This window comes from Bos javanicus, chromosome 6 (assembly GCF_032452875.1).
Source record: "Bos javanicus breed banteng chromosome 6, ARS-OSU_banteng_1.0, whole genome shotgun sequence".
In the NCBI taxonomy this organism is placed as follows: domain Eukaryota; kingdom Metazoa; phylum Chordata; class Mammalia; order Artiodactyla; family Bovidae; genus Bos; species Bos javanicus.
This window is the reverse complement of record NC_083873.1, coordinates 102,885,446-102,909,657: the sequence shown is the minus strand read 5'-3', so window position 1 is coordinate 102,909,657 and position 24,212 is coordinate 102,885,446. Positions and strand designations below refer to the sequence as shown.

Below are 24,212 nucleotides of genomic sequence, written 5' to 3'. Positions count from 1 at the left end.
CACTGCCTTACAGGTTTCAGTGTGCGGGTCTGTCCCCTACTCGGTTAAAAGTATTCTTAGGTATTTCACCTTTTTGATACAACTATCACTGGATTGTTTCCTTCATTTCTCTTTATGACAGTTTGTTGTTAGTATAGAGAAATGCTCATCAACATATGATTGTGTATATTGACTTTTTATCTTACAACTATAGTGAATTTATTAATTCTAACAGTTTATATCTCTAGGGATTTTTATATATAACATCATTATAGCTGCCAGTAGTGACAGTTTTTAGTTGCTTTTATTCTAATTCCTGTGCCTTCTCTTTTCTTTCCTAATTGCTGCAGCTATGATTTGTAACACCATAATAGATAAAGGTGGTACATGTAATCATCTGTGTCTTTTCTGATCTTAAACGAAAAGCTTTCAGTTTTTCATCATTGAATGTGTTGCCAGGGGTCGGTTTGTCATACTTGATCTTCATCAGGTTGAGGTATATTCCCTCCATACCCACTGTGATGAGACTTTTGGTCATAAATGAATGCTGAATTCTGTCACATGCTTTTTCTGCATTAAGATGATCATAGGATTTTTATCTGCATTTTCTTAATGGGGTGTTGCACACTAATTTATTTGTGGCTGTTGAAACACCCTTGCATTCCTGGAATAAATCCTGCTTGATCATGGTGTAATACTGTTTTCATGTATTGTAAAACTTGTTTTGTGAATATATTGTTGAGCATTTTTATATCTATATTCACCAGGGACATTGGGCTATAATCTTCTTTTCTTGAGGCTTCCTTGTCTGGTTTGATGTAAGGGTAATGTTGATCTTAAAAAATCATACTTATTTAAAGTGTTCTATCCTCTTCTAATTTTTGGAAGAGACTAAAAAAGATTGGTATTAATTCCTCTTCAGTATTTGGTAGAAATCTCCTTGAAATCTGATCTTTTATTTCTTGGAAGGCATTTGAAAACCAGTTTAATTTCGTCACTAGTATTCTATCTGTTCACACTTCCTGTGTGTGTGTATTAGTCACTCCGTAGTGTCCAACTCTATGTGACCCTATGGACTGTAGCCCGCCAGGCTCCTCTGCCCATAGAATTCTCCAGGCAAGAATACTGGAGAGAAGAAGATATGAAAGTTTGTGGTTGCAGAGAGAGGATTGAGAAGGTTGGAGAAACGGGGAAATGTGGTGAAAAGGTATAATCCTGGAGCTAGAGGATAAACAAGCATGGGGGATGTAATATAAAAAAGGAGAGAGAAAGAGAGAGGGGCACAGAGAAACATCCAGAGCACAGGGCTTGGGAGCTGGTTTGGGAGCTTGTGGCCCACCAAGGAGAATGGGAGAGAGTTGAAGAGGAACTCACCCTGTTTAGTTTGGGCTCTGCTTCCAGAAGTGCAGGGTGTTGCTTCTGGCCCACAGGGATGCGACAGGCAGTTCTTCAATGCCTCAGTGCAATTTGCCAGCATGGACCGTCTGATGAACTACATCAACAGCCTCACACCCAAGACCGGTGTCTTCTTGGAGTACGCCACACTGACAATTTCCAAGCCATACACTCTAAACATATATCATGGCATATCCGAAACCACCACAACTTTCTGCCCTATTCCTCAGGTATGTGGCTCTGGAGACTGAGGAGGTGATTTGGTGCCAGGTAGGTACGAGACTCCCCCAACTCCGTGTCTGTTCAGCCCTGTGCTGGGAACCTACTAGAGACACTAGGGCAGAGATGGTCCCTGGCCCACCTACCTGACTCATAGAGACACACAGCCTGCTTCCCACCACATCGAGCCTCTCACCATTGTCCACACACAGCGGGTTCCTGCCTCTATGCCTTTAACTACAGTGCTGCCTGAAGGAGTGCCCTATTGGCACCTTCTCTTCCTGCAAATCCTAATTGTCTTGCAGCGTCACCTCCTCCAGGAAGCCTTTCCTGACTTTAAGGCTAGATCACTTGGCCCTTCCTTGCCCCAGGGCCCCAATCTTCTTCTATTACCACCCAGTCATTATGGGGGGAACTTGTCTCCCTCCAGCCTGTGTCCCAGAGGCCAGGACTGTTCTGGCTGCAGGCAGCACAGTCTAAGTCATTTCAAGGTTGTGGGGTGAGCCTTCTGCCTGGGTACATGCATGACATGGCACTGTCCCATGCCAGTAAAACAGGGGGAACATTAATCTTGCTTAGTCCATCACATGTCAAAACAAAGTGGAACAATAAGAGGTTTTAGCCTGATAAGTTGTCCAGAAGAAGCGCTCAACAGATGTAGCTTCCGGCATCTACTCTGTCTTTTTTTGTTGGGTCAAAACCTAGACGTGATCCAGGCAGTGCCTGCTGAGGAAGCCAGTTCAGGGCCTTAGGTGCCCCAAAGGAAGCCCAACATTAACACCCCTCCCAGGACGAGCCACACTCACACCACTTGCTGACCCACCACCCCCCTGCTGACCCAGCTCCTCTGTCTGTAAGCCAGGCAGGAATTATCATCACACTGAGCTGGGGAGGCAGAAATACCCTCCACACCCCGGTTCAGGACCTGCTCAGGGCATCAGTGGGGAATGGGGCTGTCCAAATTGTTGAACCATCTAATACCTTCACTACATAAAATATGAGAGCCCTTGAAGGATCCTTGTTGTCTTGCTCCCCATTTGCCCAGAAGGAGAAGCCGAGGTCTGGGGAGTGAGAGAGGAAAGGACTCAGGTCAGTTTTAGCCAGGACATCCCAGGGACAAATCAGGTCCTGGATCCAGCCAGCTTTGCCCAGCCCCAGGTCCATGCGGGGATCACTCAGCTGGAGAGGTCCTTGTGAAAGGCAGAGAGGAGATGTGAGGCAATCCACACGGGACAGGCTAGGTAAGCTCACAAGGGCATCCTCTAGCTGAACATTCACCATGGGGCCAGGGTCCCTGGAGCTAGGTCTGTCCCGGGCCTGTCCCCTGCCCGCCCTCACCATTCGGCAACACAGTGCCTCAGGAGGGCTGGCCCCACATGGTGACTTGGATGCTCACCTGGGTTTAGATCACAGCTCCTCGCCTCACGGGCTGAGTTGCTTTCGGTAAGTGACGTCACCTCTCTAAGCCTCCACTTTGTTATCAGTGAAGTGGGTTCCAGGAGGCCTGGAGGGACACCCACTTGGCAGTTCAACTGTAAATACTTCTCTTCTCATTTCCTTCCCTTGCAAAGAGACACCAGGATGGGCCCCCACTAACAGGGTTGGTTCTGGTCTGGGTGCTGCCCTGACTGCCACAGACCTGGGTTGGTCATGCCTCTCGAGCCTTGGCCTCTTATCTGAGTGGTGAGAAGGGGAAACTGCTTAGCTCTCAGGACACTTCCTGGGAACCTCAGATTAGGGGAGGACTGGCTTCTGGCATGGCTTCCCTGGTAGCTCAGCTGGTAAAGAATTCACACACAGCAATGTGTGACTTGAACACACACACACACACACCTGCGATGCAGGAGACCCTGGTTCGATTCCTGGGTTGGGCAGATCCCCTGGAGAAAGGATAGGCTACCCACTCCAGTATTCCTGGGCTTCCCTGGTGGCTCAGACAGTAAAGAATGAGCCTGTAGTGCAGGAGACCTGGGTTGGATCCCTGGGTTGGGAAGATCCCCTGGAGAAGGAAAGGCTACATTCTGGCCTGGAGAATTCCATGGACATAGGAGCCTGGACGGCTGGTGTAGATGGGAGGAGCTACATGGAAGTGGGCGGGGCTCCACCCCAGGTGGAAGTGGATGCTCTATGTGGGTCTGGTTACACTTGAGGTGGGAGGGGATACAAGGATGTAGGAGGGGTTATGTTGAGGTTGGAGGGGGACGTCTGTGGGGAAGTGGCTTCATCTAGGTGGAGGGGATGCAGAGAAGTCCAGTGGGTGTGGATGTGGGTGGGGGTGGCTATGTAACCTCCTGGAGGTGTGTTAGTTGCTCAGTCCTGTTTGTGACTCTATCGACTGTAGCCCGCCAGGCTCCTCTGTCCATGGAATTCTCCTGGCAAGAATCTTGCAGTGGGTTGCCATTTCCTTCTACGCCTACTGGAGGAAACACCATTTAATCAGACTGGACATCACAGAGGAGGTTTGGGTCCTGATCTGAGGGCTGTGGGATCTTGTCAGCTTTGGTCAGTTGGTGTCGAGCTTAGAGCTGAGGCTGTGGAGAGGCTGTGCCTGACCTGTACACACTCATCACGGGGGAGGAGCTGTGGATGACCCTTGCATCTGTGACCCTTCCCCCGGCCAGGTGGCTACCCTTCCTGGTCTGAGCCAGGTCCTTTGAGGGACGAACAGGGAACAGGGGCACAGCCCAGCCTGGGAGGCTTCCCTTGTAGCTCAGATGATAAAGAACCTGCCTGCAATGCAGGAGACCTGGGTTCGATTCCTGGGTCAGGAAGATCTCCTGGAGAAGGAAATGGCAATCCACTCCAGTATTCTTACCTGGAGAATTCCATGGACAGAGGAGCCTGGTAGGCCACAGTCCATGGGGTTGCAAGAGTCGGACACAGCTTAGCAACTAAATCACCAAACCACCCCCAGCCTGGGGAGGAGGCAGGAAGCAGAAATAGTGGGGGACACTGAACCACCTTCTGAGACAGCCTGTCGCCAAGGAGCTTAGCCTCCGTCCTCCCACCTGCAACTTGTCCTCTCAGTCAGGGTCAGGACAGTGTCTACTGGCCTCTCTCAGCTGCCACCACCTCTCCTGCCCCTCCCTGCAGGCTGCCAGAGGGACCCCACTGAAATGCAGGCCTGTCCAGGCTCCTATTCACCCTAAAAGTGACACACACAGGGGCTGCCAGCACTCTAGGCCCCTCCCCTCTGGGTCTTGTCCTCTTGGCCCTCATCCCACTCCCTCCTCCCCTGAAGTCCTCCAAGACCTTTGCTCACAGGCTTTCCCAGGGTCCCAGCCTCACACTGAGGAAGGCAGGACAATCCACTTCAGTATCCTTGCCTGGAGAATCCCATGGACAGAGGAGCCTGGCGGGCTGCAGTCCATAGGGTCGCATAGGATTGGACACAACTGTAATGGCTTAGCACCCGCAGGCTCACACTGGGATTCATGTCTCCAACATTCCTGTCACCTCAGGGTCCAGGCCTCTCCAGGCCTGGCCCAGACCAGCCAGACCTTCCCATCTACCCAGCCCTTTCAGGGGTCTTGTGCTTTTGCTGGCCTAGTTGGGGTAGGAGCCTTGAGATCAATGCCTATCCTGGGTCATCTCCCGGGTTATCCAGGCAGACCTTTCACTGGCCGAATCTTCCTCAGCCCTTCCCAGACTAGGGCTCAGGGGCCTCCATGGGCAGGACCTCACACCCACTCCTGGCCTTTTTCTCCTAGATATGTTTCATTCCAGGACTGGGTTCTATGCCTCCCGAAGTGGGCTCAAGGGGCTGGCGCGGCGAGCCAGTGCTCTGCCCTATGCCGGGGAGTCCATGTTCACACACTTCATGTTGGCTCCACACCGGTTCCTGGACCGGGCCTGGGGCCTGCAGCAGCTCCAGAAGCTCCGCTGGGCGGTCTCCGAGGTAACGCCACACCTCTCAGTGGCAGGAACAGGATGGGACCCTCCTGGGTGTGTGCTTCCCCCTCCCTAGGCCGCCAGATCCTCCCGGTCCCCGGTCACTACAGGTCCACTTGACAGATGAGAACACTGAGGTCACCTTGGGTCCCAGGACCTGTGCATGATGAAGCTGCATCAAGGCTAGGTCCCCAGACTCCCACCTGTGGCTTCAGTGAGCTTTAGAACCAGGTTCACCCAGAGGGTGAAGGGCAAAGTGGAGCAGTATTGGTGCCCAACCGTCCTGTGCAGGTTCAAATCTCAGTTGAGCTGTGTGGCCTCAGGCAAGTGACTTTCCCTCTCTGAGCCTGATTCTCTCCCTGGACAATGAGAACCACATGTCTACCTAGGAAGGCAGCCAACTGAATGGGATAATATAATGAACACACAGCCCTGTGGGCTTTGTGGCTGCTACAAAGGAAGTTGTTCACTAATTTCTATCTCATTTGTCCCCCACTGTACAGATGGGGAAACTGAGATCTAAGAAGTTCTATAACTTGTGTCCTCACCCAGTCAGAAATGGGCCTCACTGACCATGACTTTCATTGTTACCCAAAGGGAATTAACGGCTGGCAGGACCAGTCACTGTGTGTAGGGGGGTGAAGCAGATTGACTTATGCCTCCACTGGAGTGGCCAGAAATGTCACTTCACCCCATGGTGACTCAGTTTCACTTCAGTGAAAAAGAGGTAATCCCACCCCTACTCAGTGCAGACAAGTTCAAGGTCATGTATGGAGCGTGTCTGAGCAGGTTAGCAGCACTTATGGGATGACTAGGCCTGGGAGGTGAAGCTGGGGGTGGTAGTGGGCGGGGGTCACTTCCAGAAGTCTGCTTTTTGTCCCGGGTCAGGGATTCAGATCAAGGTAAACAAAGTTGGGCAAGTCCATCAGTCTATCTGACCTCAGTTTCCTCTTCTGTAAAGCGGGAGGAACCCCCACCTTCTCCATTAGCACCCGCTGAAAAGGAAGGAGAGCCAGTGCCCAGTGGGTGCCAGGAGAGCAGGTGTTGAGCAGGGGCAGGTCCTGACCCCACTCCTCAGCTCTAGGGGGGCCCCAGGCCCCATTACGCCATCACAGGGACTCACACCCCCAAAGTGAGAGACATGTTTGTGGAGCACCTGAGCGCCGGGATGCAGGGGGTATGCAAGCTGATGGCCTCCATCATCCAGGACAGGTCCCCGGTCCTCTCTGGTAAGCATGCCCCCAGTGGTGGATCCTGAGGCCTGGCAGGGATCCCATACCTTTCTAAGAAGAGAACCTTGAGGTCTGTGGAGACTCCTGTTCCACTGGGCTTCAAACGCCGAGTCCCAATCCCAGATGTGGTTCTTACTTTCATCAGGAAGTTGGCAAGGGGCAGTCACTTCTCTGAGCCTCTGTTTCTTCTCTGTGAACAAAGAAGGGGTGATGTGACAACTAGAGGGAGAAATAAATGCTAACATGGTCCCTCCCAAGCTCAGCTTGGGGCCACATTATGTCAGGCCCACCATTTGACCAGCTTGTGTGACTGTGACAGTTTCACACAGGTAAAGTGACTGATCAGGCCATTTGCCTGAAATGGCCTGATGGGCTTCATCCCTGCAAATCCTGAGCAAAGACAAGTTGGTCTCCCTGGGCAGGTGCCAGGCCTGCCGTGCCTTCTGCAGGGGTACACACTCGCTGCTCTGTCACCATGCCCCTCCCCCCCCTGGCCTTGCTGCTCACCTCACCTGCTCCGTCCTCCCCTCTGTATCTGTGTACAATCCCATCCTACCTTCATACCTGGGACAGGTCCTGGGGACCAAGGGTGTAGCAGATGGGCCCCTGCCCACAGAGACTGGGACTGGGAGGGGAAGACAGTCTCAGAAAGAGAGCTAGAACTGGGGTCTGATTCAGTGCTGGTGGGACCTTCCATTGCCATGAGCTCAGAAGGGCAGTTCCCTGGGCAAGCGGTAGGTGGGAACCCCAGAAAGGCATCTTGCCATAGGAGCTGCCCGGGCAGAGGCCAGGGGCTGGAAAGTGTGGGTGTTCAGGGATCAGGGAGTCATCGGAAAGGACAGAACCTACAAGACATGGTATGGGGGGTGGGGTGGCGTATGGAATGGAAGGGGTATCCAGGTCAGTACCACAGCGGCCTCCAGCGCTGAACTAGGTAATTGAACTTGACCCTCCAAACTCCAGAGAATTCTCCACCCCTCCTTTGCCAAGTGCTTTGGAGCCAGGCCTTAGGAGATGCGTCATCTTGTGCAGGTGATCCTACCTCCCATGGCCTCACCGTCCTCACCAGGAAAGTGGGCTGACAGGGAGAGATGGGTGAGGATTTCATGGACCCTCAGCTTCTGGAGGGCCGCCCCCCCACCCCCGCGCTTGGGAATCAGAACCATAGTATGAACAGTGTAGAGGGAGCCGCATGTCTAATCCCAAGTTTCAGCCTGTCCCACTCACCTAGGATCTGCAGGGCCGGGCTCACCAGCCTGTTTCCCTTGTTCCGAGGGGCATCCAGATGTATGGAGTGTCAGGTGTCTGTGTGCAGGACCAGAGCCTGGGGGGCATTTTGCCATGGTCTACCATCCCCTGGCCTGGACAGTCACCACCATCGTCACCCCAACTGCGGACTTCCCCGAGGTCAACCTCACAGATGAGACAGGCAACCCCGTTCCTGCCCAGGTATGAGTGGGAGTCCTGCCTCAGCTGCACTTGTGGTTACTGCCTCTAATCCAGGCAGGGACCCCTAGAAGTGGGAAACTTTTACGTGATCATGAAGTAACTCTGCTATCACCATAATGGGGCACTTGCCCATCAGGGTCAGTGAGATCCACCCAGGGGACTGACCCTGGGCTTTGGGCATCTGACATGACCAGAAGTGCCTTCTGTCACCTCCTTGGAATGTCTCAGGGTGATCTAAGCTGCATGGGAAGCTTCGCCTCCTGCCTCTCCTTTGGGAATATATATTCTCATATAAATTTCTGGGCTTCCCCAGTAGCTCAGCGGTAAAGAATCTGCCTGCAATGCAGGAGCCTCAGAAGATGCGTGTTCGATCCCTGGGTTGGGAAGATCTCCTGGAGGAGGGCATGGCAACATATTCCAGCATTCTTGCCTGGAGAATCCTATGGACAGTGGAGCCTGGCTGGCTACAGTCCATAGGGTTGCAAAGAGATGGACATGACTGAAATGAACTAGCACACAAGCTCATAAATTTCCACCTTGTGTGGAAGGGCATAAAGGATCTTAAACGTGGATCATTATGGATGTGCCATGTTAGGGGCTGAGCCCAAGCTGCCTCTTTCTGCAACACCCATATCCAGTGTGAGTGTGTGGTTCCTCCTCATCTCCGTCCACAACCAGGACCTAAAAGTGGTTTCAGAGGGTGCCCTACATATCCCCAGCTGATCCTTCCTTGCAGAGATGGTACAGGTACTGCCATCACTTGGCCATTCAGTAAACACTTCCAAATGCCTATCTGGGATGTGGCCTCAAGCTGAGTACTGGACACTGGAGTCACTTGGGGTTCAGGGAGCAGACACAGAAATGGACAGTTAAGATATGGAGTGATGACCAGGAACCAGCGCTTAGTTGAGACACAGGAGGAAGACTGTCTCACATTGATGGAGGAGGGAAGGATATTGTTTGAGAAGACCCAACACACAACATCCCCTCTCCCCACCTAAAGGCAATACCCACTAAGAATAAATGCATCTAATATTATTGAACACTTACTGCATGTCAGGGTTATGCTAGGTGCTGGAGAAACTTTAATAAGCAAGCAGACAAAAATCCCTGCCCTCAGGGGGCTAGTATTCTAGCAGGGGGATCCAAGTAGGAAACAAAATTAGAAAGTAGAGAATGTGACAGATGATAACTGTAGTGGAGGTGAGCCTTCAGGACAGTTTGAGGGGTATGCGTGGGGATATCGTGTCTGCTTTAGTTCAGAGAACAACCAGACTGGAGGTGGTGAGAAGCAACATGAGCTTGTTAATTGCCCCCTCCACAAAACCCTCAATAGCCCAGAGATGGGACCCATTCTCTAGAGAGTGAGGGGGCTCCCTACATGGATCCAGAGTCCTCATCCCACCCCTAAATCAGATAACTTAGAGATGGAGAAAATCCTGAAAACCTCCCTCCTCCGGGAAATTGGAGGATGAAAAGACAAGAGAGCTCCCTCCAAAGAGGAGGCCCTCCAGGTCGAGGGAACAGTGTGAGCAAAAGTTCAGAGGCAGGAAGCAGCAGGGAGAGTTGGGAAGGAGGGATGTTGGGTTTTCAGCCCCAAAGGAGAAGGGAAGGAGGAGGGAGTATGGGCTGGGCTGGGACCCTATTGAGCATAGAGGATGCAGGAGGGGAGCCCACCTCAGCCCAATGATGGATGACCCTGCTGCCCCCGTGGGGAGCGAGCACTCCATCCGGGAGGTGTGTAAGCCCAGGGTTGCCAAGGAGACTGAGATGTCTTCCCCCCGTAACATCATGTGACCCTGTCCCTCTGGCCTCGCAGGTCTAGAACTCAAAGGAGATGCCATCTGCCTATGACCTGCTTGTGCTGACCACGACCCCAGGACTCAGTTACTGGTATTACGTCATCAGGCCCATGAGGAGGGCCCAGAAGGACACTCAGGAGACTGGGGCCTCTGTGGACAGCACCAACCAGTTTGGCCGCAGACCCAGGACAAATCATAGGCAAGTGGGCAGGCGCCTGGTGCATGTGGAGAATGACTGCTACTCCGTGTTCCTGGACAAGGACACCAACCTGATGCATAGCATCTGGGAGAGGTGAGGTGCAGCCGTTGCTGCCTCTGAGCCCAGGAGGGTCCTGGGACCTGGACAGGTAATGTCTCACCTGGGTCTCCATTTCCTCAGTTGTATGTCAAGGATGTGATGGTGGTGAAGCCTCTTGCTGTGTAACCAGCTCTATTTCTAGGTGTGTGAGTCTTGTTTTTGTTGTTCAATTGCTTAGTCATGTCCAGCTCTTTATGACCCCACAGACTACAACACACCAGGCTTCCCTTCACTCTCTCCCGGAGTTTGCTCAAATTCACGTCCATTGAGTCAATGATACCATCCAACCATCTCTTCCTCTGCCATCGCCTTCTCCTCCTGCCTTCAATCTTTCCCAACATCAGAGTCTTTTATAATGAGTCAGCTCTTCGCATCAGGTGGCTGAAGAATTGGAGCTTCAACTTCAGCATCAGTCCTTCCAATGAATATTCAGGGATGATTTCCTTTAGGATTGACTGGTTTGATCTCTGACAAACCTAGACAGCATATTAAAAAGCAGAGACATCACTTGGCCAACAAAGGTCTGTAGAGTCAAAGCTATGTTTTTTTCCCAGTAACCATGTATGGATGTAAGAGTTGGACTATAAAGAAGGCTGAGTGCTGAAGAATTGATGCTTTCAAACTGTGGCGCTGGAGAAGTGTGTGACTGGGCCAGGTCAAGAAAATCTTTTGTGAACTTGTTTATTCCAAAGATGTTGTTCCACAGGAAAAAAAAGGGGGGGCGTTGAAAAGTTCACCATGGAAAAAGTGTAGCCGTTGTAAAAATTTTTTTAAATTGAGAGACACAAAAAATCCATCCATCCACCAACCCTCCCATCCATCCATCCACTCACCACACATTCATCCTTGCACCCACCCCTCCACATCTCCATCCATCCTTCCATCTATCTATCCATTCACTCATGTAGTCACTTATCATGGGAAAGTTGACTCCCAGAGTCTGGAGCCACCCTTGTCCATCCTCAGCTCCCGTCCCAGGCAGTTTCATTGCTCCTCAGCTGCCTCTTCCAACACACCCACTTCCGTTTCCTCCTGTGACCTCCTCACAGGAAGAAGACTCAGGGGATCAGGAAGCTTAGGAGGAGCACCGGCTAGAAACCGATGTGAAGGAAAGAGAGGAGAGGGGGCAGACTGCAGGGGAGGGAGACGGGGTGTTGACATGAGAAAGGCGAGCATCACCTGGAGCTCAGCCCTGTCAGTTGTCAGCAGCTCTGTAAGCTCAGACCAGGACTGCCCCTCAATGGGGCTCATGGGAAGTTCTGTCCTTCAGTCAGTCCACAGGGACGTCTGGGAGAGCATGAGGCAGGTAGGGAGGGCCGACTGCAGCCAGCATGGGAGGTCAGCAGAGGGTGTGGGGGGCAGCAGAAATGGGGTACAACCCCAGCACATGTGAGCTTCCCTGGTCAGGCAGGGAAAGCTGAAGCCTGCAGGCTGGCTTTGGGCTCCGTCATCACTCAGGCCCCACATCCCTTCCTGAAGGGCCGGCTCCAGCTCACCATCCCTTTCTGCCCACCCGAGGGTGCCCCACAGCCAAGCCCCACCCCTGCCCAGCCCTTCCCAGGAGTGTCCTGCTGTCCATCTGCCTGGCGTCTGTGTGTCTTCAGGTGCTTTAGGCTCAGGTGAGGGAAGTGTGCTTCTCACCCGGCTCCCTCACCTCCCAGTAGGGGTACAGCCAGCACCTGCCACACAGAGGGAAGCCTGTTGGAATAGACAGAGGGCGGCTCAGAGGAGGCTTGGCAGGGATGAGACACCCAGAGCCAGGCCTGAGGCCTTGCAGTCTGCAGGGAATCCGTGGGTCAGACGAGCGGACAGTGGTTCCTTAGAAGGACCTGCCTGTGCAGAGGCCTGAGGGGGGCAGCCACCATGTGCGTAGACCACCCCAGGGCCAGTTTGCTGGAGGAGGGCCTTTGTTCTTCCATATATGACAAGCGTGTTGATATATTTCACATACCATACAAGTCACTATGTTACACCATACATGTCTGTGCTATTTTGTGTGCCCACAGAGTTGCGCCATAAGGGTGGTGTCATCTGCATGTCTGAGGATACTGATATTTCTCCCGGCAATCTTGACTCCAGCTTGTGCTTCCTCCAGCCCAGCGTTTCTCATGATGTACTCTGCATAGAAGTTAAATAAGCAGGGTGACAATATACAGCCTTGACATACTCCTTTTCCTATTTGGAACCAGTCTGTTGTTCCATGTCCATGTTCTGACTGTTGCTTCCTGATCTGCATACAGGTTTCTCAAGAGGCAGGTCAGGTGGTCTGGTATTCCCATCTCTTTCAGAATTTTCCACAGTTTATTGTGATCCACACAGTCAAAGGCTTTGGCATAGTCAATAAAGCAGAAATAGATAAATAAATATTTAACTCAATAAAGCAGTGAGAGTAGAGCCTCTGAAACCGTGTTACACCCTCTGCTTACGCTCTCGGGAGCGTATTTTGCAGCCTCTCTCCCCTCCTCCTGTGGGATTCTTTCCTGGATAGGGAGAAAATCTGTACCTCCTGGGCTCTTGGTGAGTCCACGGAGCTTTTGTCCAAGCTGAGCGCATGAGCTTCATTGAGGGTCCTCATGACAGTCACATAGGCTCTGAGGAAGTTATTTTTGTTCACTCCTGGTTCCATGTTGGTGTCTTAATATTAAATAGAGGCCTTCTGAGCCTGGATCCCATCACAAGGAGAATTCCTGGAAGAAACTGTCCACAACAATCATACTCTTTTCTCTTTTCCACCTCTGCAGACAGAGTAACTGAACCATCCAGGTGACCCAGGAGTTCATGGAATATCACGATAACAGTGACGAGGGTCAGATATCCATTTCCAATAACTACGTGTTTGCTCCTAATGGTACATCGAAGCCAGTGTGGGCGGCTGTGGAAATGGAGATCCTGGAGGGGCAGCTCTTGACCGAGATTCGACGATGCTTCTACAGGTGAGGTCAGCCCTCTGCTTGTGCACAGCACACAGTAGGTGGTCACGGGCAGGTGGGGGACTTTACCACTGAGCCACCTGTGAAACCGACAATGATATGCACATGAGAGCCGTTCCTGTGTTTTCTTTAATGTAGAGAAGTAAGCCCAGAACTTGCCAGGTGCTCAGTGCCTCTGGTGAAGCGGACTCCTCCTGTTCTTTTGCCCAAGAAGCCCCTCTGCCTGCCCTGCCTGGCAGGAAAGAGGCAGGGAGGGAAAGAGAGGAATGAAAGAAGGGACTGGCTTCCGGAAGTCTCCCCCAGCTTGACGTATCTCTTCTGCTCCTCCTCCAGGACGGTGAATGACAGGGACCCCACGTACACCATCTATTCCCAGCTGGCCCTCGGGCCCCCGGGAGCTGACGGGGAGCTGCTGTGTCATCACATAGAGCAGGAGTACAGGGTGGGCCCCTTGGAGCTGAATCACAAGGCCATCTGGAGGACCAGCACCCATCTCAACACCGCCCAGGTCCTCTACTCTGACAACAATGGGTACCAGATGCAGCGCAGAGCCTACAAGCGGTACATGGTGAACACTATCACTCGGGTACATCCTGTGGTGCCCCTGGGAAGAGTGGCCACAGAGCAGACCTGAGAGGCTGCCTCTCAAAAGAGGCTGGAGACACCCCTTAGGTCCAGCGGCAGAGGCCTCCAGAGCATCTCCCAGAACCTCTGTTACCCACGTGTGCCATTAGGGGCTGAGACCCAGGCTTGTTCAGACCTGAGGTCAGAGCTCTGGTGCCCTCACATATAAGGAAAGTCCCTGAGGTCCACTGTGGGCACCGTGTGCCCTCCTCTGTCAGAGGACTGACCTGCTGGGATTGCTCTGAGGATGAAGCAGATGGTGCCTGTCCAGGCCTGAGCGAGCGTGACCCTCCTTTGCTGCTGTTAGTTGAGCCACTGCCTGGTTGCCAGGGAAACCGCGCAGGCTGATTTCTGAAATCAGTTCAGCTCTGAGATGCTTTGCCCCCAGCAGCATGACCTGGGGCAAGTCCCCTGGCTTCCCTGGGCCTCAGTGCTCTCCTGGGAAACGGGGTAACCTCCACCCAGCGCTGTGCGATCAGCAGGGATGATCCAGGAGCAGTGCCAGGCTGGGCACCTCCTGAGCCTCAATCCATGTGAGTTCTTTCTCCTTCCTGTGGGGAATGTGCCCCTCCCTGCTCTGTCTTCCTTGAGTTTCTGGTCCCTCTCATCCCTGTTGGCTGGTTCTCACCCGCTGTGGCCTGGGCTCCAGAGAGTCCAAGGCCCTCAGCCCAGGACATCTTGCTCCAACAGAGCAAAGGGTGTGGACTGTGTGACCGCTTTCCAGCCCAGGCTTGAGCCCTTTACTATCGGGCAACCATTAGCCTATCTCAGACTGGACGGACACACAAGCCTTCATTCCCTTCCTGCCACAGTTTTTCAGGGATGGTTTTGGAGCCCCTTTTACAGGTGGGGAAACAGGCTTGGGCAGCCTGAGTCCCCCAGCTCGTGAGGTCAGGAAGCAGTGGAGCTGGATTTGAATCCCAGGGCGTCCACCTCACAAGTCAGAGCCCCTCCCCCCCACTACCAGTGCCGCCCTGAGCTGCCGCTGTGCCTGTGGGGGAGGCTGGTGGGGGCCCGAGGGAGATGCCTGATCAGGTGGCCCCCTTGGCCCATGACCATGACCACCACTCCGGCAATATTTCTGTCCACAGAATTACTACCCCATGACTCAGTCGGCCTTCATCCAGGACAGACAGAGCAGGCTGGTGCTGCTGTCGGAGCAGGCGCATGGCGTCTCCAGCCATGGGAGCGGGCAGATGGAGGTAGGAGGAGGCCCCTCTGGTCACCACGGGCCCGCCAGGGGCCAGGCGGGGCCTGTCAGATGACTCTTCCCTGCAGGTCTGCAGGACTTCTTCCATCGGCAGCTGTTGATCAAACAGCAATGGGCCCTGTCTGTCAACGTCACGCTGAACGACACCTCGGTTGTCCACTCGGTGCTCTGGCTCCTGCTGGGACCCTCAACCCTCACCAGGGACCTCGGCCAGAGGAGCGGGGTGGCGCTGCAGCACAGACCCGTAGTGCTGATTCGAGAGCTGAGCGGTAAGAGGGCCACCTTTCAGTGCAGCTGTCATCCCTGCCCCGGGGTGAGCTGACCTGTACAGGGGGAGATGAGCTCAGGCAGAAACCAATTCAGCGGGAGAGGGATTGATGCTGAGGAGAGGGCCTGGTGCCCTGTAGGTCTGGTGGAGATGGGATCCTGAACCAGGGGGAGTTCAGAGATCAACTTCAAGGGCTATCAGTTGATGTTCTCTTGTTTGGAAGAAAAGAATCCCAAGGGGAAACCAGGCCCAGAGATGCTTGTGGAACAGAAGGAGGAGATGGAGAAGAGGCCAGGCCAGGAGGGAGACACAGCAGCTCAAGGCCTCTCGGGAGTAGGTGTTCATGTCCATCTCTCCCAGGACTGCCAAGAGCTGCCTTCCCGGCCACCTCCAGGTCCAGGGGCAGATTCCTAGGAGAGGGGATGTGATGGACCAGCAGGGTCAGTTCTGCTCCTGGGTCAGTCAGTGGTTCCTTCCTAGCACCTGGGAGCCCTTCCTGCAGAACAGATGTAGCCATGGTGAGCAAGTTCCATGGCTGTGGTCAGCTCCATCCATGGGTCCCACCCTGGGCTCCTCTGGTGGCACATGAGAGAAACTGGAGATCCGCCTGAGCCACAAGGAGACTTTATTCAGAGGCCATGCACCCCAGAGAAGGGCTGGGGTGTAATTGTGCCTTGGGCGCTGGACGCTTCATGAGGCCTTCTTTCTGTCATCTTTCTGTCATGAGGCCTTCTCTCCTTCTTTCTGTCACCTGAGCTTTGCTCTGTCTGCAGACCTTCTTTCTCCTCTTATCTGAGACGTAGCTGTAAACAGCTCTAGGACTGTGTGTCTCCCAACCCAAAAGGAACTAGACTCAGACTCAGGTCTCAAGAGCCGAGATCCCAGGAAAAGAATCTGATTGGTCTGATCAAATCACATGACCCGAGCCTGACCAATCACTGTCAGTTCAGTTCAGTTCAGCACTCAGTTGTGTCCGACTTTTTGCGACCCCATGGACTGCAGCACTCCAGGCCTCCCTGTCCATCACCAACTCCTGGAGTTTACCCAAACTCATGTTCATTGAGTCGGTGATGCCATCCAACCATCTCATCCTCTGTTGCCCCCTTCTCCTTCCACCTTCAATCTTTCCCAGCATCAGGATCTTTTCAAATGAGTCAGTTCTTCGCATGAGGTGGCCAAAGTATTTGAGTTTCAGCTTCAGCATCTGTCCTTCCAATGAATATTCAGGATTGATTTCCTTTAGGATGGACTGGTTGGATCTTCTTGCTGTCTAAGGGACTCTCAAGAGTCTTCTCCAACACCACAATTCAAAAGCGTCAATCACTGTAGCCCAAGGTATTGTGAGGAGATGGAATTTGCACCAGCAGATGCTTCAGGCTGCCTGTGGTGTGGGCCACAGGTTGGAGGGGTGTGAGATTGGATGAAATGTGTGTGGAAAGCTCCACTTAATGTGGAGGGCTCTGAATGCCAGGAGGAGAAGCTTGGCCCAAACTCTCTCCTTGTTGTCCATCTGCCTTGCAGAGACTACCCGGGTTCACCCAGACTTCCAGCAGCAAGAGGCTGTGATGCTGCCTCCAAGTCTCCACCTCCAGATCCTCAGCATCCCAGGCTGGACGTACAACTTGAACCACACAAAGCACCTGCAGAATCTTCAGAAAGGTGAGGCAGGTGTTCAGGCATCCAGACTCACTCTTGCCTCTTTGTTGTCAACCAGGTCCCCAAACCCATCACCAGGCAAAGGCGCTCTCCCCAGAGTCATCCAGGCTCTGTGAGGTCATCTGGTTTCCTTATCTGCCAAATGAGGAGACGGAGGCCCACTGAGAGGCAGGTCACTCAGCAAGCCAGGGACAGGTGGGGCCCAGGTGCCATCTAGACTGCAATGAGTGTGTACAGAGGGGAGCCCCCAGCAGGGCATCCGGGAGGACCTCCCCATGGAGGAAACAACTGCCAGGAAGCAGCTCATCATATTGCCAAAGCCCCTGGTACACCTTATGTGTCCCTTTACACTCAGAGCATCTTAAACATGGGGCTGACTGTGCCTCAGCCGCCCCCATGTTCCCAGAGATCCTCCAAGGGCTGGCACACTCCAGTGTGAGGTCTGCAGGATGAGGATCAAGAGGGAAAGGAAGAGGCAGAGGCCAAATACCACCTTTGTGGGTAATAAAGTGGGTGTTGGCGTCTGTGGCTCGATCCTGTAAGCCACATGGCTTCTTCACACTGACCTCTCATACCTTGCTCCACGTGTCACAGAAGAGGAGGTGGGGATCATCTCTTGCAGCAGCAGTCATGCTTACCTGTGTTGGAGGCAAAGTCCACTGAGAACCCACCTCCTGGAGGCAACCTGTACCAAAGATGAGGAGAGATGAGCCTGGGCTAAGCAAGCAAGTCCTTCTTCCTAGAGAAAAGTAAGTGACCGAGCAAGGGGAGCAGCAGCAGATGGCTAGAGGGCCTCCTGCTCTCCCAGACTCTTACAACCCCATGTTGTCATCACCGCCATCATCGCCATGGTCCTCATTATCGCCAGCATCACCATCATCACCGTCTCCACCATCAGCATCACCATCACCGTTGTCATGTTCTGGACCCAGAGGTCTTTGCCTGTTTCTGTTGCTCCTGTCCTTAACCACAGCATTAGGAAGAGGGAAAGAGAGTCCATGAACTCTTCTGCTGCAATAACAAAGAGCCCAAACTCTCAGGGCCCTAACAGCGTAAGGTAGTTTCACCCCTATGCCATGTGTCCAGTGGGGGCCAGCAGGAGGGCCCTACTCCTTTGTTTACCAGGGACCAGCGAAGAGTTGACTCATTGGAAAAGACTTTGATGCTGGGAGGGATTGGGGGCAGGAGGAGAAGGGGACGACAGAGGATGAGATGGCTGGATGGCATCACTGACTCGATGGACGTGAGTCTCAGTGAACTCCGGGACTTGGTGATGGACAGGGAGGCCTGGTGTGCTGCGACTCATGGGGTCGCAAAGAGTCGGACACAACTGAGCGGCTGATCTGATCTGATCTGAGCAGATGGAGACTGTTTTCTAATACAGGCTTCCTCAATTAGAGGAACAGGATAAAGCATCTGTGGGACATGACACATCACTTTGTGTTGGCCTCAGAGCCAAGAAGCCACACCACTGTTCACTGGGGCAGAGGCAGAAAGACTATACCAGAGAACTGGCAGGTTGGAGAGCAGGCCAGTGAGGACCACAACAGTGAATGAGGCCAAGACTTGCTAGGCATCAGCATTGGCCCCTGTGTGCATGGTGGGGAGCGTTAACATCGGCTGGACCTGATTGGAATCCTCACTCCTTCTTTTGTTGCAGACCAAGTACCTACCCCTCTCTGAGCCTTGGTTTTCTTGTCTGTGAAGTAGGGGTTGTGTTAGCTGCTTCCAAGGGAGGTTGAAGATGCGAAAGGGAGGTGTGTGTAAAGTATCAGGCACAGACCAGGGTTCCTCACCACCACCTTCCTTCTGTCCCTAAGGCCATCAAGGACAGGCCAAAGTGGACTTCTGCCGAGTCCTGCTTGGCTCCACCACCTGTATGAGAAGGGACAGCACCCTGTCCTGTCTCAGCCTGTGATGGTGAATCTGCAGGTATCCTGCCCCACCCCACGTCCCACTCCTGGATTGCTGAGTCAGGACACACAAGCAGATGCTCACATGTGTGACCCCAAGTCAAACCCCAAGTGTGACCATCCTGACTCAGATGCCACCTTGGCTAAAATATGCCTTATGGTTGTCTTGAAAAATAAAAAATAAAAAACACGAGATTTGATCTCTGGGGTGCATGAGGGCACCCCACCCCCTCCGACTCGTGTTCTTCTAGACTTTTCGATTCTTATCACGTGCCTGTATTTTGTTCGTTTCTTGTTTTATTCTTGTGGTAAATCTTTTTACACAACACAGATGTTATTTGTGGGATCAGAAAACAAAACAGATTCTCACATGGATTATCGAGTAGGTGATCAGAGTCACTCAGTCCAGGGTTTGAGTCTGGGCATTTCTGCCTGGTATCCTGCTCCCCACCCCCCAACCCCAGGCTCTGGGCCTCCATGTCCTCACCTGTAAATGGAGAGGTAAGGGTCTTTCCTCACAAGGATGCTGATGCTCTCAGCTGATAAGGTGCATACGGCGCCTGACTCCCTGATGGATGTCAGTGCCCCCAGATTCCTGCCTGTGTCCTCCCTCCCCTCCTGACCCCTGGATCACCCTCTGACCCACACTACAAGTGAGGCTGCTGACCTCCAGCCCAACCACATCCTCCCCCCCACACCCCTGTGATGTATGGAGACCCCTCCTTTATCCCCAGTCTGCCCTCTTCATGGGGGATCTGAGCTCTTTACCCATCTCCTGCTCATGGAGAATTTCTCTAAATCTCTCTCTTATTGCTTTGGCTTCAGGGATACTTGCAATCTGAGAGAATCCCAACAACCCAACCTAGAGCCCTCCCTGTGGTGTCTTCCCGATGCCCTCCTTTCACAGCCATGAATATAAGGGTGGGGAGTGGTCTCTTTCCTCACTGATTCCCAGCCCGCTGTCATCAGAGACACTGTCAGCTTCATCTTCCCGCCCAGCTTCAGCAGTGCACTGGCTTCATTACTTCCTCCTTGTCACCTCTTGCTCACAAGCTGACACCAGTCTCGGGAGCAGACGTAAACGCGGAAGGGGGCATGGTGGCAGCACAGAGCGCCTCGCCCTCCACGCCTCCTCCTTCCACCCTCTCTGGGAAGCTCCTGCAGAAGAGCCCCCAGCTTACCAATCAGCACTGTCCTTCCTCCTCAGGGATGGAGCTACCCCCTGCCTCCCCTCTCTGCACAATCTGAGCATTATGGGGAAAGGGGGTGGATAACATGATTGACGCCATCTTGGAGCAAGGCAGGGCTCCACCTGAGCATCACGGGGAGGAGGGGACTCACAGCTGGGAGCAGCTCCATGTGCCTGCCCCCTCCTGGTGTGCTCCTCCAGCTCAGCACCTGGGGAGACCAGCTCCTCCTGCTGACCATCCTGTCTGTCCTGTCCATACCTGGGTGCTCAGCTGGTAAATAATCTGCCTGCAATGCAGGACCTGGGTTCGATCCCTGGGTTGGGAAGATCCCCTGGAGAAGGGAAAGGCTGCCCACTCCAGTATTCTGGCCTGGAGAATTCCATGGACTGTATAGTCCATGGGGTCGCAAAGAGTCGGACAGGACTGAGCAACTTTCACTTTCATCCTGTCCATGGGGATTTGCTCTGACAATGAAATGTAGGAGGATGCTGTCCCCTGGGCCGTGGTTTTGTTGCTGCCTCTGTTTTGTCCTCTGATCTGGGGCTGGGTGCTCACCCCTCCCTGTGCTCCTGTCCTGCAGTCTGTGCTGCGGAGTCTGGGCTCTGTGGTGTCCATGGAGGAGTGCTCACTCACAGGGACCTGGGACGTGGGCACACTGCAGCGCTGGAGCTGGAAGATACAGGATGTTCACCAACACAGAGGTTTGTGTGCCCCTGGTTCAGGCTTTGCCCGGGATTTCCAGCCTGATCCTTAGCCAGGGTCAGGAGCTCAACAGACCTAGCTCAGATCCCAGCTCTGCCCGCTAAGGCGCATGTGACCTTGGACAGGCTGCCCTCCTTCTCCAGGTCTCAGCCTCCCTGAATCTATTGCAGCAAGTTAAGGAAGGCTTCAGGTCAGTCTACTTGCCAGGGTTCAACAGAGGCTGCACGTGTGTGTGTGTGTGTGTGTGTGTGTGTGTGTGTTTCCAAGGCCACACACCCACTCCATAGATTGGATGAGCTCCAGACTTGCAAGCATACACCAGGAGGCTCTGATGTCTAACACGCTGTGCATTGCACTGCACACTCCACACTTAGCTCTTGGAAATCATTGACTGTTTCTGGCCTCCCGGTCTTTGCCTGTGACGATCACACCATCTGACATGTCCTTGTCCCTTTCATCCCAGACTGCTCCTAATCAAGCTCCCCCAGGTCCAAGGCTGGTAGGTATCTCCCCTGCTCTCCCTTCCTCCTCATTCTTCTCTGACCCATTTATTTCCTCTTTGTCTACTACACAAAGAATAGTCTGGGTTATATGAGTAGATATCTGGTTGACGTGTGATACACTGATAGATGGAAGCACAGTTGGTTAGAAAAAAGGAGATGTAAGGAAGGAAGGGAAGTAGATGGATGCTGGACAGGTAGATGTTTGGATGATGGGTGGATGGAAAGATGCAAGGAAGAAAGGAAGATGGATGATTGATGGATAGGCAGAAGGCAGGATGAAAAGAGGATAGAAGATAAATTGATAAATAGATGGAGGTTAGATGGATGGGCAGAAGGGTGGATGGATGGAAAGATGGCTAGAAGGTGGATGGATGAATGGAAGAATAGAAGGAAGGAAGATGGCTGCATGATGGATGGATGAATAGAAGGAGGTTTGATGGATGGACAAGAATGGATGGATGGATGATTGGATGGATAGAAAAATGAATGGGTAGAAAAATGGACAGATGAATAGGTTCCATCCCAAGAGTGAAGCCAGACCCCAGTGTGTGACTTCAGGGGAGCCCAGTGAGATAAAAGGCAGGGCCCCTTCATGGCCTCAGTGAAAAAGCTCTTAGGCATTGAGGCCACATCCCAGGGGATACAAGGCCAAGTAGGGCCAGGACCACCTGTACATGCCTTCACTGTGGCTGAGCCATCAGGGGATGCCATAAATGAAAGAGGCCCATGGGCAGTGGCATCCAGTCAGGAAGGGGGCACCTGAAGACCACTACCATAGAGGGAGCCACAAGAATGCAGACAGGAGGAGTGTTCTGAGGGGGTTGCAGGGATGTGGTGACCTGGGGAAGCAGGCAGCTCCAAAGGGGAGTGACAGACCACCTCTGCTCCCCCAGGTGGCGCCCACCGTCCCTTGCCACCCCACAGAGGCCCCGACATTGCCATCCACCCAAAGGAGATCCGGACGTTCTTCATTCACTTTCAAGAGCAGTGAGCCCTGGCAGATTCTGTGGGCCCAAGACACGGAAAAGCAGCCTGGAGAGATGAGGGGAACAGCTGCCCATCTGGTGGGCTAAGGGCAGGAAATGAATGGAATTGGGGTGTTCTGATTTCTTAAATAAAAATTGCATAACGACCTGTTTCTTGCCCTGCCTGCTAGAACCAGTCCTCTCTCTCCTCTCCTCCCATGGATGGTGCTTCTCACAAGCTCATACTTCCTCCTTCATTTGCAAAAGTCAAAGATAGAAGATTCTCTTAAAGACAGAGGGGATACCCACATTGATACCAAAATGCATCTGCCTGCAGGTCCTGCCAGATCTCACCAGGCTCCAGACTTAACAGTGGCCCTTCTGTGTGCTGGGCGCCTTCACAGGCTCGTCTCAGACTGGTGACAGCCCTGCAGAAGGGAGACTGTACACACCATTCAGGGCAGGGAGCTGCAGCCCTGAACCTGGTATTTGAAGCCAAACTGTGAGTCTAACTCCAGACTCCCCCTGTGCCCCAGGCACACCTGCCAAGCAGGAGGGCCTCCCAGCTCAAGGCACTGAGTGATGAAAGGAAAAACCCACAGCAGGTGAAACAGGGGACATCCAGTATAAGGATTATTAACAACAAGAAAAGGGTAACTTCTACTCCGAGGTGTGCCCGAAGGATTGAAAGGATTGAAGGACTGATTCACAGTGATCAAAAGTGGACACAACCCAAGTGTGCATCCGCACTTGGGTACCTGGATGTACAAAGCATGCGTATCCTCAGAATGGGCTATTACTCTGCCATAGAAAAGGATGTAGACCGTCCCAAAGATTATACTTAGCCAAGGAAGGCAGTGCTTCCCTGGTGGTCAGTGGTAGAGAATCTACCTGCCAGTGCAGGAGATGCAGGTTGGATCCCTGAGCCAGGAAGATCCCCTGCAGAAGGGAATGGCAACCCACTCCAGTATTTTTGCCTGGAGAATCCCATGGATAGTGTGGCAAAGAGTCGGACACGACATCGCAACTAAACAACTACAAACAAAGGTAGATACAGATGCCACATACTGTACTTCCCTATTTACATAAAACGTCTAGAATAGACAAATCCACACAGGTTGAAGATAGATTTGCACTTGCCGGGGCTGTGGGAGGAGAGAATGGGTGTGACTGCTCACTGTCCCATCACCACTCCGTGCACCCCAGCCTGAGACACATGTCTGCTGTACAGGCGGGGAATGGGTGCTGAAGCATGGGGGTTTAGAAGAGAAGAAGAGGGCTGGGGTTGGCTGCATGGAAACAGCCTCAAGGGGCTGGAGCGTGTTATTGTCACAATTAGGGTTGTTCATGGAAAAAGCCTAAGCCTGCCCTAGTAGATAAGCGCCATTGTTAAGTGCTACATAAAGGGAGGAGGGGGCCCACCATAGCAGCCTCTTTCTGCCCACTCTCACAGATACTCTCAGCGAACAGGGCACCACCTCAGTGGACTCTCAGAGTGTAAACACCAGCCGCTGCCTAGGCAGGCTCTGGGCACAGGCATCAGTGGGTTGTCCACATGCAGAAGCAGGGTTGAAACCATAGCTGAGCCCCAGGGGCCCCAGTTCTTAAGAAACGGTTGAAATCTCTCCCTGTGGCTAGGGATGTACACCACCGCTGCTGGCTTTGTAAACTCAGGGTCTGCGAGATATCTGAGCAGACATGGGCGCTGCTGTGGCTGGGATGGATCCAGTCTTGGGATCCGTGGGCTTTTGGGTGCGTGTACATGGAGGCAAGGCTGGGCTGCCTCCGTAGCCCCCATGGCCGGTCCAGGTGCACAACTGTGGACCTGGGACCCGACTTCTGTGCATCTGCACTGGTGGTTTTGTGAAAAGAGTGCTTGAGGGACACCGGGGCTGACTGCCGACATTCCCATGGCTGAGGCAGGGCCAAGTGCAGTGCCAAGAACAGTACATTTTGCAATACTGCACACTGGGTGACAGGTGACAC

At 53.1% G+C, this 24,212-nt stretch overlaps 1 pseudogene; it reads left to right on the top strand.

Annotated features, from left to right (window-relative positions):
• LOC133249180 (epididymis-specific alpha-mannosidase-like) overlaps window positions 1–22,410 on the top strand; it is a 36,999-nt pseudogene extending 14,589 nt beyond the window's left edge.
• The last annotated feature ends 1,802 nt before the right edge of the window (window positions 22,411–24,212 follow it).